Source organism: Amblyomma maculatum, chromosome 1, assembly GCF_055883805.1.
Source record: "Amblyomma maculatum isolate TAMU_Amacu chromosome 1, ASM5588380v1, whole genome shotgun sequence".
Classification (NCBI taxonomy): domain Eukaryota; kingdom Metazoa; phylum Arthropoda; class Arachnida; order Ixodida; family Ixodidae; genus Amblyomma; species Amblyomma maculatum.
The window spans coordinates 313,628,427-313,641,720 of record NC_139344.1 but is presented as its reverse complement, the minus strand read 5'-3'; the positions used below and the strand labels follow the sequence as shown (position 1 = coordinate 313,641,720).

At 45.8% G+C, this 13,294-nt stretch overlaps 1 pseudogene across 1 annotated transcript; it reads right to left on the bottom strand.

The window, feature by feature from the left end:
* Positions 1–3,988: 3,988 nt before the first annotated feature.
* On the bottom strand, positions 3,989–5,534 carry LOC146207144 (uncharacterized; annotated as a pseudogene). Its single transcript, XR_014703312.1, has 2 exons — positions 5,050–5,534; positions 3,989–4,453 (listed from the first exon to the last, which is right to left on the bottom strand). The product of XR_014703312.1 is annotated as an uncharacterized LOC146207144 (transcript).
* Between the last annotated feature and the right edge of the window lie 7,760 nt (positions 5,535–13,294).

Genomic DNA, 13,294 nt, shown 5'->3' with positions numbered 1-13,294 from the left:
TTTGCTTGGCGACGCTGCGTTCCCACTACAGACCTATTTAATGCGTCCGTATCCGGGGAGGAAGCTTGACGAAAGAAAGAAAGTTTTCAACTATCGTCTTTCTAGGGCACGCAGGTGTGTTGAAAATGCTTTCGGCATATTAGTTGCAAGGTGGCGGGTGTTCCTCGGAACAGTGGAAGGCGAGCCAGAGCTCCTCACCCACATGATAGAGGCAGCTGTGTGCCTTCATAACTTCATCATGGATGATGCTGCCTACTGCCCATACGATTACGGTGACCGGCCATGTGAAGAGGTTGTGCAGCACGGAGAGTGGAGGCACACAGTTGCCCAAGTTGGCACACCTGCACCACCATCGAACCACCGACCTAGCTCAGCTGCCACGGCAATGAGGGATGAAATTGCAGATTATTTCATGTCTGCAGAAGGCTCATTACCATGGCAGCTGAGTGTTGTCAGGCGGAGCTAATCAGCTAACACCACATTGCTCATAATTAAACTGCATGAAAAACCACGGACAGAGACAGAAAATCTACTCTGTATGTGTGTACGTGTTTTCTGTCTTTGTCCGTGTTTTTTCACGCAGTTTAATCATGAACGACAAGCACCAACTAGCCCGCCAGAAAACCACATTGCTGTTAATATGCCTTTTTCATAAACTATATTACCACAATTTAAACTTATTCTTTTTGGGTTCAACCACAACCATATATTTCATCTCCCCTAAACCTCCGCCCAAAATGAATATTCCACGTAGTAAGCTATTCATATTCCTTTCCTCCCCAAACAAGCAAATATTGAAACAACTTACCTGTGTCACTTACTAGCATAACCAACACTGAAAATTTTAAAACGGCCATTCAAGGTTTTATCTTGTATGATATAACAAATGACTTATTGTGTATAATAGCTATGTTTCTTTTACAATGTATTTTGTACTCATAGTTCTGGTCGCGCTACCATGTAACACTCGGGACGATTGATATTTTTGTGTTGGCATTAGTATTATTGTGGTGTTTTCTATATGTTTAAATTTTTTTGTATCTTTACGTTTTATATTTGCTTTCTTGTGTTTGTTTTCTTGTGCAATTTGCATTGTTATTTACCGCTCCCCTCTATATGTACGATGTACCTTGAGGGAATAACAAATGAATGTATACATGTGAGTGCATTTCTCTCATGATCGTATAGTCTTGTCATTGGGTTTTTTGTCTGACTTAAGGGAACTCATTGCATGCACTGAATAATGATACTTTTGAATAGGGAACCATGAGCCAAAGGGTTCAAGGCAAAGTGCAATACTATAAACACCACTTGCCGAAAACAGAATCACAACACACTAAATCATAAAAATAACTGATTACTCACGGCTCCTTTTTTGTGTATTATTCAATTCTTTTCATCCTTACCAGGTATTCATTCTGATGTTCAGTGCACTTTTGAAACATGTGAGATCCTGTTCTTATTTACTTATATGCAAATTCCTAATCTATTTCCATGTAGACACATTTTCAGCACTGTATAGTAGTTTCTTTGAATTTAAGCTGCTAATTCTTGCTATCCATTGCACAACATTCTTTACTTTTTGCTCTTATGCTCGATGCTGTATGCTACATGCTGTATCGTGTTGTTGCTCATACAGTTCCTATAAATTATCTGCCTTTGAATAGCAATCTCCAGTCTGGCTGGATGTGGGTTTTCATGCTTTGGCATAACTACATACTTTCATTAAAATAAAGAATTTCAGGAATCTATAACAGTACCCACAATCAGACACCCATCAGTAAGGGTTTAGCTTTTTCAAAGATAACTAGTCCTTTCTCACAATGGAGGACTCTCTTGAATAATGGTAACACTGGTCACAACAGTTATATGTGTGAAAAAAGTAATCTAGAAAATAAGCCACAATGGAACTTAATGTTGCAACATTTTGGTGTATAACAGTTCGTGAATAAGTCAAACCACAACATTGCACTTCAACAATGGTATGTTTTTCATCATATTTATGCCCCTCAAAAAGTAACACAAACAAAACATTGCATCACATATATATTGCACATTATACAGGGTCTTGCATATTTGGGGGCTGTGATTTTAAAAATTCCTATGCAAAATCTACTACCCCATTCGAGCTGAAATAACGTTCACAAAGCAGCAAAATATCGTCTACGTTATCTGATAAGTGATTCAACACCGGTACTTGCCTAGATTTTCCGAAATCGAGAAAAAACTGCTCTCGGCGGTGTGCACAATTTTCGCAGAAGAGAGTCGAAAAGCTATTTTGACATGGTGCGTCATCTGTCGGGTAGCGAAGCAAGCGCGCCAACGGCCGGAATGGAGCTTGTCTCAATGCTCGACAGATGACGTATCATGTCAAAATAGCTTTTCGACTTTCTTCTGCGAAAATTGTGCACGCAACCGAGAGCAGTCTTTTCTCGATTTCAGAAAATCTGGGCAAGTACCGATGCTGAATCACTTATCAGATAACGTAGACTATATTTTGCTACTTTGTGAACATTATTTCAGCTCGAATGGGGCAGTAGATTTTGCATAGGAATTTTTTAAATCCCAGCCCCCAATAATCAAGACCCTGTATACGATATGAGACTTGAAATACAGTAATCATTTCACACTTGGTTTGGACGAACATTTGTGCCAAGGAGCATTGATCGCTTGGTCTGAGGCCCACTGCATGGAACATTTGTGGCGACCGAGGCAGGTGCCTTGCAACTACCTTGGCTTGGTCTCAGACCCAGCGGCCAACACTCACCAGCGCTGACGCCAGTTCAGGCCACACTATCGAAAAGCTGATTCAAGTTAGCATGTGGCATTAGCACTTTACTGAAATGAGATCCAATATCACAGCACGCATAATTGTCAGTAAGCCAAGATAGTAACACCAAACAAGTGAATGAAATAAATATTGCACTTTTTTTAATCTGTCATCATGCTGAAATGGCTATATGTAAAATAGAAACATAACTATTAACTTCATGCAACAATGAGATCTGGGACAGTAGTGGTATACACATTACTATCAAGAAGCAAATACCCGTAGTTACACACTATGTGGTGCCTCGGATCACACTGTACAGCTATTAAATAATCAATGTGTTTGAGGCATTCGCCCTGTTAGATACTGCTGCTCTAGTTGTTGCCCTTGTAATACCAAATGTACGCAAGAAAAAGTGTCTGCTGCATGAGGAATGTAATGCCACAAGACATCGGTTCTTGTTAAAGGACAGTAGTTCAACAAAAACATCTCACCTCCAAGGCAATTCCTTGCTTGGTAGATAATGGATAGACAACTAAAACCATAAGACAGATATTTGTTTCATCCTTCACTATTTTTCTATCAAAATGATGCCTTGCTATTCTTAGTGCCACTTAGAACCACAGGTGGTCAAAATTTCCAGAGCCCTCCACTATAGCATCCCTTGTAGCCTGAGTTGCTTTGGGACTTTAAACCCCATAAATTAAACCAAACCAACACCTGAGTTGCTTTGGGACTTTAAACCCTATAAACTAAACCATCCTGTAGCCTGAGTTGCTTTGGGACTTTAAACCCCATAAATTAAACCAAACCAACACCCGAGTTGCTTTGGGACTTTAAACCCTATAAACTAAACCAAACCAACAAAGAAAATGAGCTACATGCATACAGTTTTGTATTTCATCAAAATTAGATTCAATATTGCATTGTTAATATTTGTACTACTTTATCACAGCATAGCTTAACAGCATGTCACGCCCTGAAACAATTCATGCAGTCTTGTGAGAATAATTGAATTACACTGAAAATTTTGCGTTCTCTGCATTATTCAGCTAGGTAATCTAGCTTAGCATTAATAAAAGAAAATTTAAATCAGTACCATAAGCAAAACATAAATGCACACCTTATATATATATATATATATATATATATATATATATATATATATATATATATATATATATATATATATATATATGCAATTTGTATCTAATCTTCTTAAAAAAATGGGGTACTTAATGCCACATTGATTGACTCTGGGGTGTTATTCTATTTCCTCTTCCAGCTCTGCAAGGATTTGCATGATTCTAACCTTACCTTTGGATGCCAATTTACGAGGCATCCTGTCTAAACTCAAGGCTACAGTTAGGCCAAACGCCTCACTTTCTGTCATTTTTTTTTTCAAGCTGGCCCAAAAGTTGGTCCTCGAAACTGTCTGTTTTTTTACCTTTTTTTTTTTGCTTTTGCACGGCCTCAATTTGCCTTTCTGGTGGTGGTGTTGCCAATGGTGGTGGTGTTGCCAATGGTGGCGGCGCTATTGGTGACTGTTGCTCCAGAGAAGCATCCAGGCCTTCCATTGTTGTTGGTGATGGTGGGGCACTCAGCATTCTTCCAAAGATGCCCTCAGCAGTCTCGCCAGAATCGCCAACAGACTGCGAAGGCGCTTCTATGCTGCATGTAGTTCTGCAGAGAAAAGGCCGACATTGTTCAAGGAAAAGCAAATGTGCGTTTGTGAAGCTAGAAAATTGATTTCGGCATATTTTATTTGCATGCATTGCTCCTTGAGAATGCTGGACTTCTTTGGAGCAATAATATCGTATATACAATATTGATATACAGACAAGAAAGTTACAAAAGTCGCTTGCACAATCGTAGGTGTCATGCTGCAAAAGGTCAAGTTAACATCAACGAGACAAACGATTCTGTCGAAATATTAAGTGTTCAATTTATAGTTCTGTGTAAGGACCAAAGACATATGAGAAAAACAGTACTCTTAAGATTCTGTGTTTAAAAAAAAAATTAAGATGCGGCCAACTAAAATAAACTCATCTATCTTAAATGAATGCACGAAAAACTTATAATGACGCAAACATGAAAATTCAAAACGCAATGCGAATCAGGATCGCTAGGCTTGCTTCTCCGCATGAGAGCAATGTCGTGGTAAAGAAGCTTTACAAAAACAAAGTATGTATGATTATGGAACACAGTTATCAAAAGAGATGAAAGACTAAACAGCAAAAAATGCTTTCTGAAAACTGTGAGAAAGCACAAAAACTCACTTTCTTGGACGGCCGCAATCCCTGTAAAAGGCCATTGATTCGGCGAACTCCCACGTTCGCTGTGAGACATAGCCGCTGCCGCTCCTCTTGGTGGCCTCAATAGCCTTCAATTCGCGTGTGTAGCGGTCTCTCAACCGTTTCCACAGTTTGAGGCACTCTTCAACTGAAACGAGAAAAGCAAGCCAAACCTGCCGATGGTGACTGCGTACCAGATCCGGAGAAGTATCCACACGAGCACTGCCGCTCAATTGAAGCGCACGAGGAGAGACACGAAACGTTGACGTACCTGTCGCGAGGCCTGAGTGCAGTCGGATACGCTCCCATGCATTGTTTTTTCTGTCGACGTCCCGATAGTCAACTCTTTTGGTGTCGTAGACGCAGGGGTGCTGTTGTACGGCGTCCAAGAACCTCTCGATTACGGACCCGGTGAGGTCCATCATTGACATTGAGTCGTTGGAGGCGGCCATCTTGTGCTGGTAGGGAGCGACGGCGACAGAGGGCGCGCAGTGCGGACGACCTTCTACCTCGGCGCTGCTCGGCGCGGCCCGCGCGAAATGCAGACGATTGCAGTCGGCGCCGGGCGCCGTCGGGCCGCGTCGGAGGCCGCTGAACACGTCGGCGCCGAGCGCCGCTGGAGTGTAGAGGGTCGCGTTTTGGCCGACGTGACGTCGCCGTGCCGCGCGCGCGCGCGCTACGGAGGAGATAAAGGAGGAGGAGGGAGGAGGGAAAAACCGGCTGTGAGAATTAGGCCTAAAACTGTGCGAGACGGAGGTCGTAGTAACCGGGATATATTATCTCCCCAGGCCAGCGTTGAAACTGCGTTGGACGTTCTGGCTACCGGAATGCCAAGCCGAACTGAAAAGGGGTTGGTTGTCGTGGCGGGGGACTTTAATAAAGACAAGAACTCCGCCTTCGCTCAAGCTGCAGAAGAGCGGTTTCTACTCGAGCTGAGCCAGCACCAACCTCAAACCACCATACATTGGGGAAGCAGTTTAGACTTGATTCTACACAGAGCATCGGCAGATGCAGAGCATGTAGTACGAACTGTGGAAACCAAGCCTCAGTACTTCACTGATCATCGCAGCGTCATCACTGATATAAGGAATGAAAGCCTAGCCGTTACCTGCATCATTTGTCTTGTCTGTACAATTCAGCTAAACCAAACGCTTAAATACAAGTTACAACCACAAGCGCAGCCATGCAGCCGTTGCTTTCGCAATTCAACTAGGGCTGACCAGAGCTAAAGCACACTCATTTTTTTTTCGGTACTGAGCCACGCTTAATCCTGACTTCATACTTGAAAGCAAAAAGGCACAATTGCATCATCAGTTTGACCAACGGACCCATTTCTTTAGGCGTGAACATACACAACGAAATTGTTTGTTTTTTTTTGTAGCGAAAGCTACACTAATGTAGGTTTTCAAACTGTCGGCGTGCACAGTGGCACCGTGGCACTGTGGCACCGTGGCAGGAGTTGCCAACTTGGGTCCCCTGTTTCACATTGGATGGTTAGGTCAGAATGAGCCTGCCAGGACCCTGGTATTTACGTTGCCCGTATAAGCCACTAAGACACGTTCATACGGTTTGGTTAAAGAGGGGCGTTATATGTGGGCTGAGGAAGAAGAAAAAGAGAAGAACACTCGGTCTCCAGCAGCTAATGCTTTCGCTCAATATTTGGTTCAGCAGCGTTGAGCCCTTGTAATGTTTTCTTTTCGCTCACTAAAAAATACAAACGTTTATGTATTACCAGAACCGTATATCATTAAATATATTGTCGAACCAAAGTTAAGGGTCATTGCCAGAAAAGCTCTACACCACTGTAGAATCACTCGTTACAGGTGCTCCCTGTAGCGGGTAGTGTTTTCCAGTGTATGCGTGCGAAAGAAGTGTGCTAGCCGCTTCATTGAAGCGTTTGGCAAAAGGCCTCTGTCGGAGGAACTGCTGCTGGGCGCTTGGCAGGACAAGGAGAAGGGTGCCCAGGCAGTGCGGGCTCTTTGCCGCTTTCTGTGCGTCACAGGACTTGATTCTCGCCTGTAAAGCAAGCTGCCGTGCCTACATATATTTTCATATGCCTTCTCCCACATCGTTACCCATCGTGATCCTCCTTCTTCTCCCCTTCCCCTTCTCCCCTTCCCCTTCTCCGGTGCAGAGTAGCAGGCCAGATTTTAACCATTCCGGCCAACCTCTCTGCCTTTCTTTGAATAAATCCATCTATCTATATTCATCAATCGTACGTAGTGCTTAAAGTCTGGCTTCATCGGAGGGGGGTCGGTAGTGATTCCAGCACTGGTGGAAAGGGAAATACAGGGGGAGAGAGGAAGCAGCTGGTGGTCTGCCTCCATATCGTTTTATACACAGTTAAGGGGAGAAATCATTTTGCTCCTTCTCGGGTTTTAGAAAGTATTGTTGCGGAGCGGTATTCGCTAGTCGTGCTGAAGAAAAAGAAGTGCGACAGACTCCCAGAAGAAGAAGACGCAGACGAGTGCTGTGCTGTGCGAGTGCTGTGCTGTGATCATCCTCAGTGGTGTAGTCAGCTGCTGTACTGTGAATATTTCCCGTAACATCTCTTGGTGGAGGGGCTGGATGCCCAGAGCCATTCCGACCAGCTGCGCCACAGACGTCGCTGACTTCCTCCTAGAAAACGTGATTCTACATCATGGTGCCCCTCGTGAACTACTAACTGACCGTGGCGGCTGCTTTCTGTCGCGAGTGGTTGATGAAATTCTCCGTTCGTGCTCCGTCCGGCACAAATTCACCACAGCCTATCACCCCCAGACCAACGGCCTCACGGAACCGTACCCTCACAGACATGCTGTTCATGTACGTGTCTGACGATCACCGGGATTAGGACGTTCATCGACCCTTTGTGACATTCGCCTACAATTCATCTGTTCATTCTACCGCTGGATACTCTCCATTTTATCTGTTATTTGGCGGGCACCCGTTACTGCCCTTCGACACCTCACTACCCGAGGCAGCTGACGCCACCAGTACTTACGCCAGTGATGCCGTAGCCCGCGCTCATGATGCCCGCCGGATAGCTCATGCCAGGCTCTCTGCATCCCAAGGCTCTCAAAAGTTCCGGTGCGACAGTCGCCACCGTGATGTCCACTACACTCCTGGGTCACTCGTCTTGCTGTGGCTCGCGTGCCGTCGCGTGGGCTTGTGTGAAAAACCTTTGCCCCGTTACACAGGCCCTTACAATGGTTTCCGCCCCGTGACCGACGTCACATACGAAGTTAAATCTGTGCCTCCGAAATCCTCGTCCAGAGCACCATTCTCTGAAATAGTGCATGTGTCCCGCCCCGCCTGAAGCCCTATTAAGCACGTTCTGTTTCACAAATGTAGAACGCACCGGGACTGTGCTTTTCCCGAGGGGGGGGGGGGGGGGGGGGGGGGTAGTGTTGTAGTGTTACTGAGCAGTATTCGCTGGCCGTGCTGACGAAAAAGAAGTGCGACAGACTCCCAGAAGAAGAAGACGCATACGAGTGCTGTGCTGTGATCATCCTCAGTGGTGTAGTCAGCTGCCGCATTGTGAATATTTCCCGTAATAATATGTTAGTCCTTTAAAAAGTACTGAGGAAATGCCGAAACAATAGAGAAGGAATGTTTTGACAACGACTGACAAGAAAAAAAAAATATAGCGGCCCGATTCGTATTCACACGGTCTTTATACAATATTTGAGCGCGGAGGGGTCTCAAGCCCCTCCTAAACGCTGGCGGGGGGTCTCAGACCCCCCTAAACCCCTTTGACTAAGCCCTGATCGTACGTCTATATCCACAAGAGATATAAGACTATTTTTATTTCAGCGTTGATTTATTGCAGATTAAAAAATTCTACTGTTGATTTATTGCACGTAGATGAGTGTGTGTGCCATTCTTCTTGCTAGGAGGTGTTCACAAATAAGCTTAAATTGCGAACTATAATGCCACAGTAGCAATTAAGTATGGCGGTTCTGTCATATAAGATCCAATATTCACGAAATGCTGGATGTTGAAAACTCTCAGCCGTCGTCGCTGTTTGTGCAACGGAGGGGTTAAAAGAGACAACAACGCATTCCATTTCTATAGCTGTGACCCAGGACGCAAAAGTGGTGTTGCCACTGTAGGCTGCACCTTGAAATGTTAGGGCAACAGATTCTGAGTTCCTTTAGCGCAAAAAATTATTTGTGGTTTTAGCTCTGGTTAACCCTAGTTGGCACAGCGCCACGTCTGCAATGATGAGCTCACCTATGTTTTTGTTTCAGGTGTCCCTTTTGCTGAGCGTTTCACTAGAAGCTCTGTCTGCCACATTCCGGCTGAAGTCTACCTGGACTGACCGACGCGAAAATTGGAAGCGGATGCCAATTCTGGACAGCTGCCACCGCCTCCGCTGGCAACCAGGTAGGACTACGCGTATCGACGCTATCGCTAAAGGAAGCAAGCTATATCTACCGCCACTTCACCGCCCCCCGCTGGGGCACAGTGCCACGTCTGCAATGATGAGCTCACCGATGTTTTTGTATCAGGTCAGTTACCTTGACTGCTCATACGGCCGCGTAAAAAGCGACAATCGCTTTCTTATTGTGGTGTTGTGCCCCATTTAGTGGGGTGCTGCCTTCATGAACTGTGAGGGGTCTGTAAAAATCCTGCTTTGTAGGATGCTATTGCCCCTTTCAGGGGATATGTTCAGACTAATCCTGGACCTAGCCCTGAAGAAGTTCTGGCAACTGTCTTAGAAACCGTGCAGAGAATTGAAACAGGGCAGCATGATCTTCGTAATGATCTTTGCGCTCTAAAGAATTGGCAGGCGTCCGTTGACGTTGAACTGAGACAGTTGTCAGCTCGAATTCGGGTGTTAGAAGTTGACTGTGCTACACTAAAAAACACCAGTGCTTCACCAGTTGAGACGCCGGAGGCTGTTCTCGGAATCTCGGACAAGTGAAAGTCTATTGAATCGCGCTGCGATGACGCAGAGAACCGGCTACGCCGTTCTAATCTACTTTTCTTTGGCCTACCGGACACCTCTGACGAAACCTGGGCCGGCTTGCACGATAAAGTCCGAGCTAAGTCCAGACTTAAATGGTGTCTTTAGAAAGACCAAGCTTATTTCAGACGGCTCGTGTTCCGAACGTCGAACGCTTCGGGTTCATGTTCACCAGAGTGGCTTCTCAGAACGGCCTCAGCAACCACTTGGGGCATTTTTCCTCGTAACACAATCTTAAGCCGCAAAAAGCAATGGCACGGATTTTACACAACGCAAAATTGACGGAATGTGTACATCTTACAGCAGGGACAGTGCCAGCGCATCCCTGTATTTCCCTAATTTCTCTACTTTGACACCTGGCGTCCTTGTGTCTTAACCAAGACAGCACTAGAGTCGTAATCATACAAGCGACTTATTCAAGTCAGGACTGAAGCCCAGTCTTGACTCCAGTCTTAAGCGGCCATGCTAGTGGCCTATTCTTTAGACTCCAGTTAAGTCTGGACTTAGCTAAGACAGTCTTAAGATTGTTTTGTGCAAGCGGGCCCTGGTCATCCGCGGAGACTAAAGTAATAAACTTATGCTCGGAAACCCTCGGTGTGACATTGGAGCCGTCTCAAATAGAGCGCGCACATCGCCTCGGGAAGCATTAAAGGCCCACTGTCCACCCTCCGGTCGAAAATATTTTCTTCCCCGGTAACTGTGAGACTTCGTCCCTAGCAAGGCCGCAAAATGTGGGGGGTGGTGGTGGTGGCTATGGTTTATTTTTGGGGAGGGGGTACTGGTCACGTCTTATGTTAGCCATCTTTGTGGCATCACTCTTGGTGACCAGGGGGAAGGGGAAGTTGGGATTAGGGGAAAAAAAATGTTTTTGAAAAGAGTAACTAATAACGCAGTTACAGCCACCGCAATCACCCGATTCTGTCATGCTTCTCTCCTTCCGTTCCCTCGCAAAGGTTTTTCACTCTCCTGCCCGAGGTCGTCTAGCCTCCGCAAGACAAATTCCCCTTCCTCCTCCGCGTTTGGCGGGAGGTGGGGCGTGGCACTCCGCGAGCGAAAAAAAAAAAAAAAACGGCCGAGGGAGCGCGCGCCGCTGGATTCAGTCTGGCCGTGGCGAGGGAAAAGCGCGCAGCGAGTGGTAGACACCCATCCTTCTCCCGTCAGTCAGCGAAACGGACCAATAGACGTCGTTCGCGGTACGTACGTCATTATTGTGGCCCGTCGGGCCAGCGCAGGAAACGGGGAAGCTGGCTTCCCAAAGGAGAGCATGAGTGAGCTTTGAATTTTATTTTTGATGCTTTGCGGCGCGCGTGTCACTGTAGCATTTTGCACAGACTATCTCCGGTACCTGATCGAAACACTGGGCTCCTTTGCTTAAAAGGGCCTTCCCTGGACAGTGGCCCTTTAAGAAAGTAAATGCAGACCTATTATCGTAAAATTTGCCCTGTTCAAAGACAAACAGCACATTCTGGAAAAGGGGCCCAAATTCAAGAACACAGATTGTGCTTTACGAGATTTGTCGTTAAAGACACGGATAGCTAGGAAACACCTACTTGATTTTGCGAAGTCACAGAACGCCTCGTATAAACTTAACGTCGACATACTGCACGTTGGTGACAACACCTACGTATTCGATGCAGTATCTGGAAATGACGTACGATCTAAAAGATAGCTCACACGGGAAAAGTTGGCTGGTACAATCGATAACTCTTCACGTCGTAAACACTCGCCATTACAATTACACTTATCATGCACTAATATTCGTAGTCTGCTACCAAAACGTGTCGAACTAACTTCGTATCTGGAGAACAGGGAGTGTGACGTTTTAGCATTAACTGAAACTTGGCTTAAACCTGATATTTCTGACACTGAAGTACTGCCCGATACTAACGACTACGTAGCCTACCGCAAATATAGAGAAAACAAAAGGGGAGGAGGTGTTCTAATAGCCATCAGGAAGCGTATAGCATCCCAACTTGTCAATTTACCCAGTCCTCTTGAGATTATTTGGATTTGCATCAAATCATCACTTGTTCATTCAATAATAGGTGTATGCTACAGACCGCCAGAGAGCTCCGATGTTTTCATTTCTCAGTTGCGCGATAGCCTCAGCGGCATACGAACCAAATTTCCCAAAGCAAATATATTTCTAATGGGTGACTTTAATTACCCGGATATTGACTGGTCTAACCTCACCTCTAGCTCTCGCTGCTCTAAAGAATTCATCGATTTAATTTTGCATTTTTCCCTAACTCAGTTAGTAAACCAACCCACACGCGGAACTAATATTCTCGACCTAGTTCTGACGTCATGCCCCGAGAACTCAAGCACCATTTCTACTAGTGAGGGATTCAGTGATCATCAGATTCTTAGTTTTACAGTCAGTATACCATCACATGCGCAGCATCTCAAATCAAAACTCATCTTCAACTATAAAAATGCTGATTGCAATGCCATTAATCTTGGTCTGCAGGAATTTTCTTCCACGTACCTTTCTATTTTCTCTTCCCGTACTGTCAATGAAAATTGGACCTTGGTTAAAGTTTGGGGATTTTTGGCGACGAGCATGTGGAAGGCGTCATCGTCGATGCCTTGCATAATGTGCCCGATCTTCTCGGCGTCGCTCACGGTAGGGTTGACGCGCTTGCAGAGGCCGACGACATCTTCTATGAAACTGGTGAAGTTCTCGCCGGTTTGTTGTGCCCGACTTTGCAAGCACTGCTCGGCGCGAAGCTTACGTATAGCGGGACGGCCAAAAACTTCGGTCAGGCTGGTCTTGAGAGCCGTCCAGGTAGGGATGTCACTCTCATGGTTGCGAAACCATAGATTGCCCACGTCGCTCAAATAAACAATGACGTTTGTGAGCTTCACGTTGTCGTCCCACTTGTTGTACGCACTTACGCGTTCATACGACGCCAACCAGTCTTATACATCGGTGTCATCGGTGCCGCTGAAGATGACTGGATCGCGCTGACGCGCTGCACCGGGACAGATGACAGGCGATGGGGTTGGCGGTTGGTTGGCGGTCTCAGGCATCGCGGACGTGGTAGGCGACGCTCGGCTGCGAAGCTCCAGGTTGAGGGCATTGCTGTCGCCTCCACCACTTGTAATAGGAGTCCTTGTCCTTGAACAGAGCGCTACGCCGTCAACAGTCAATGGAGCGTTCTGCGATCAGTCGTTGCACTTCTGTAAGCGCACGCCCGAGCGTCGGAGAGAGAGCTTCGTTGTCGTTTTCGTTCTTGACCGTCACGCGCGTTGAACATAGTTGTTCTCTTCAGAGCA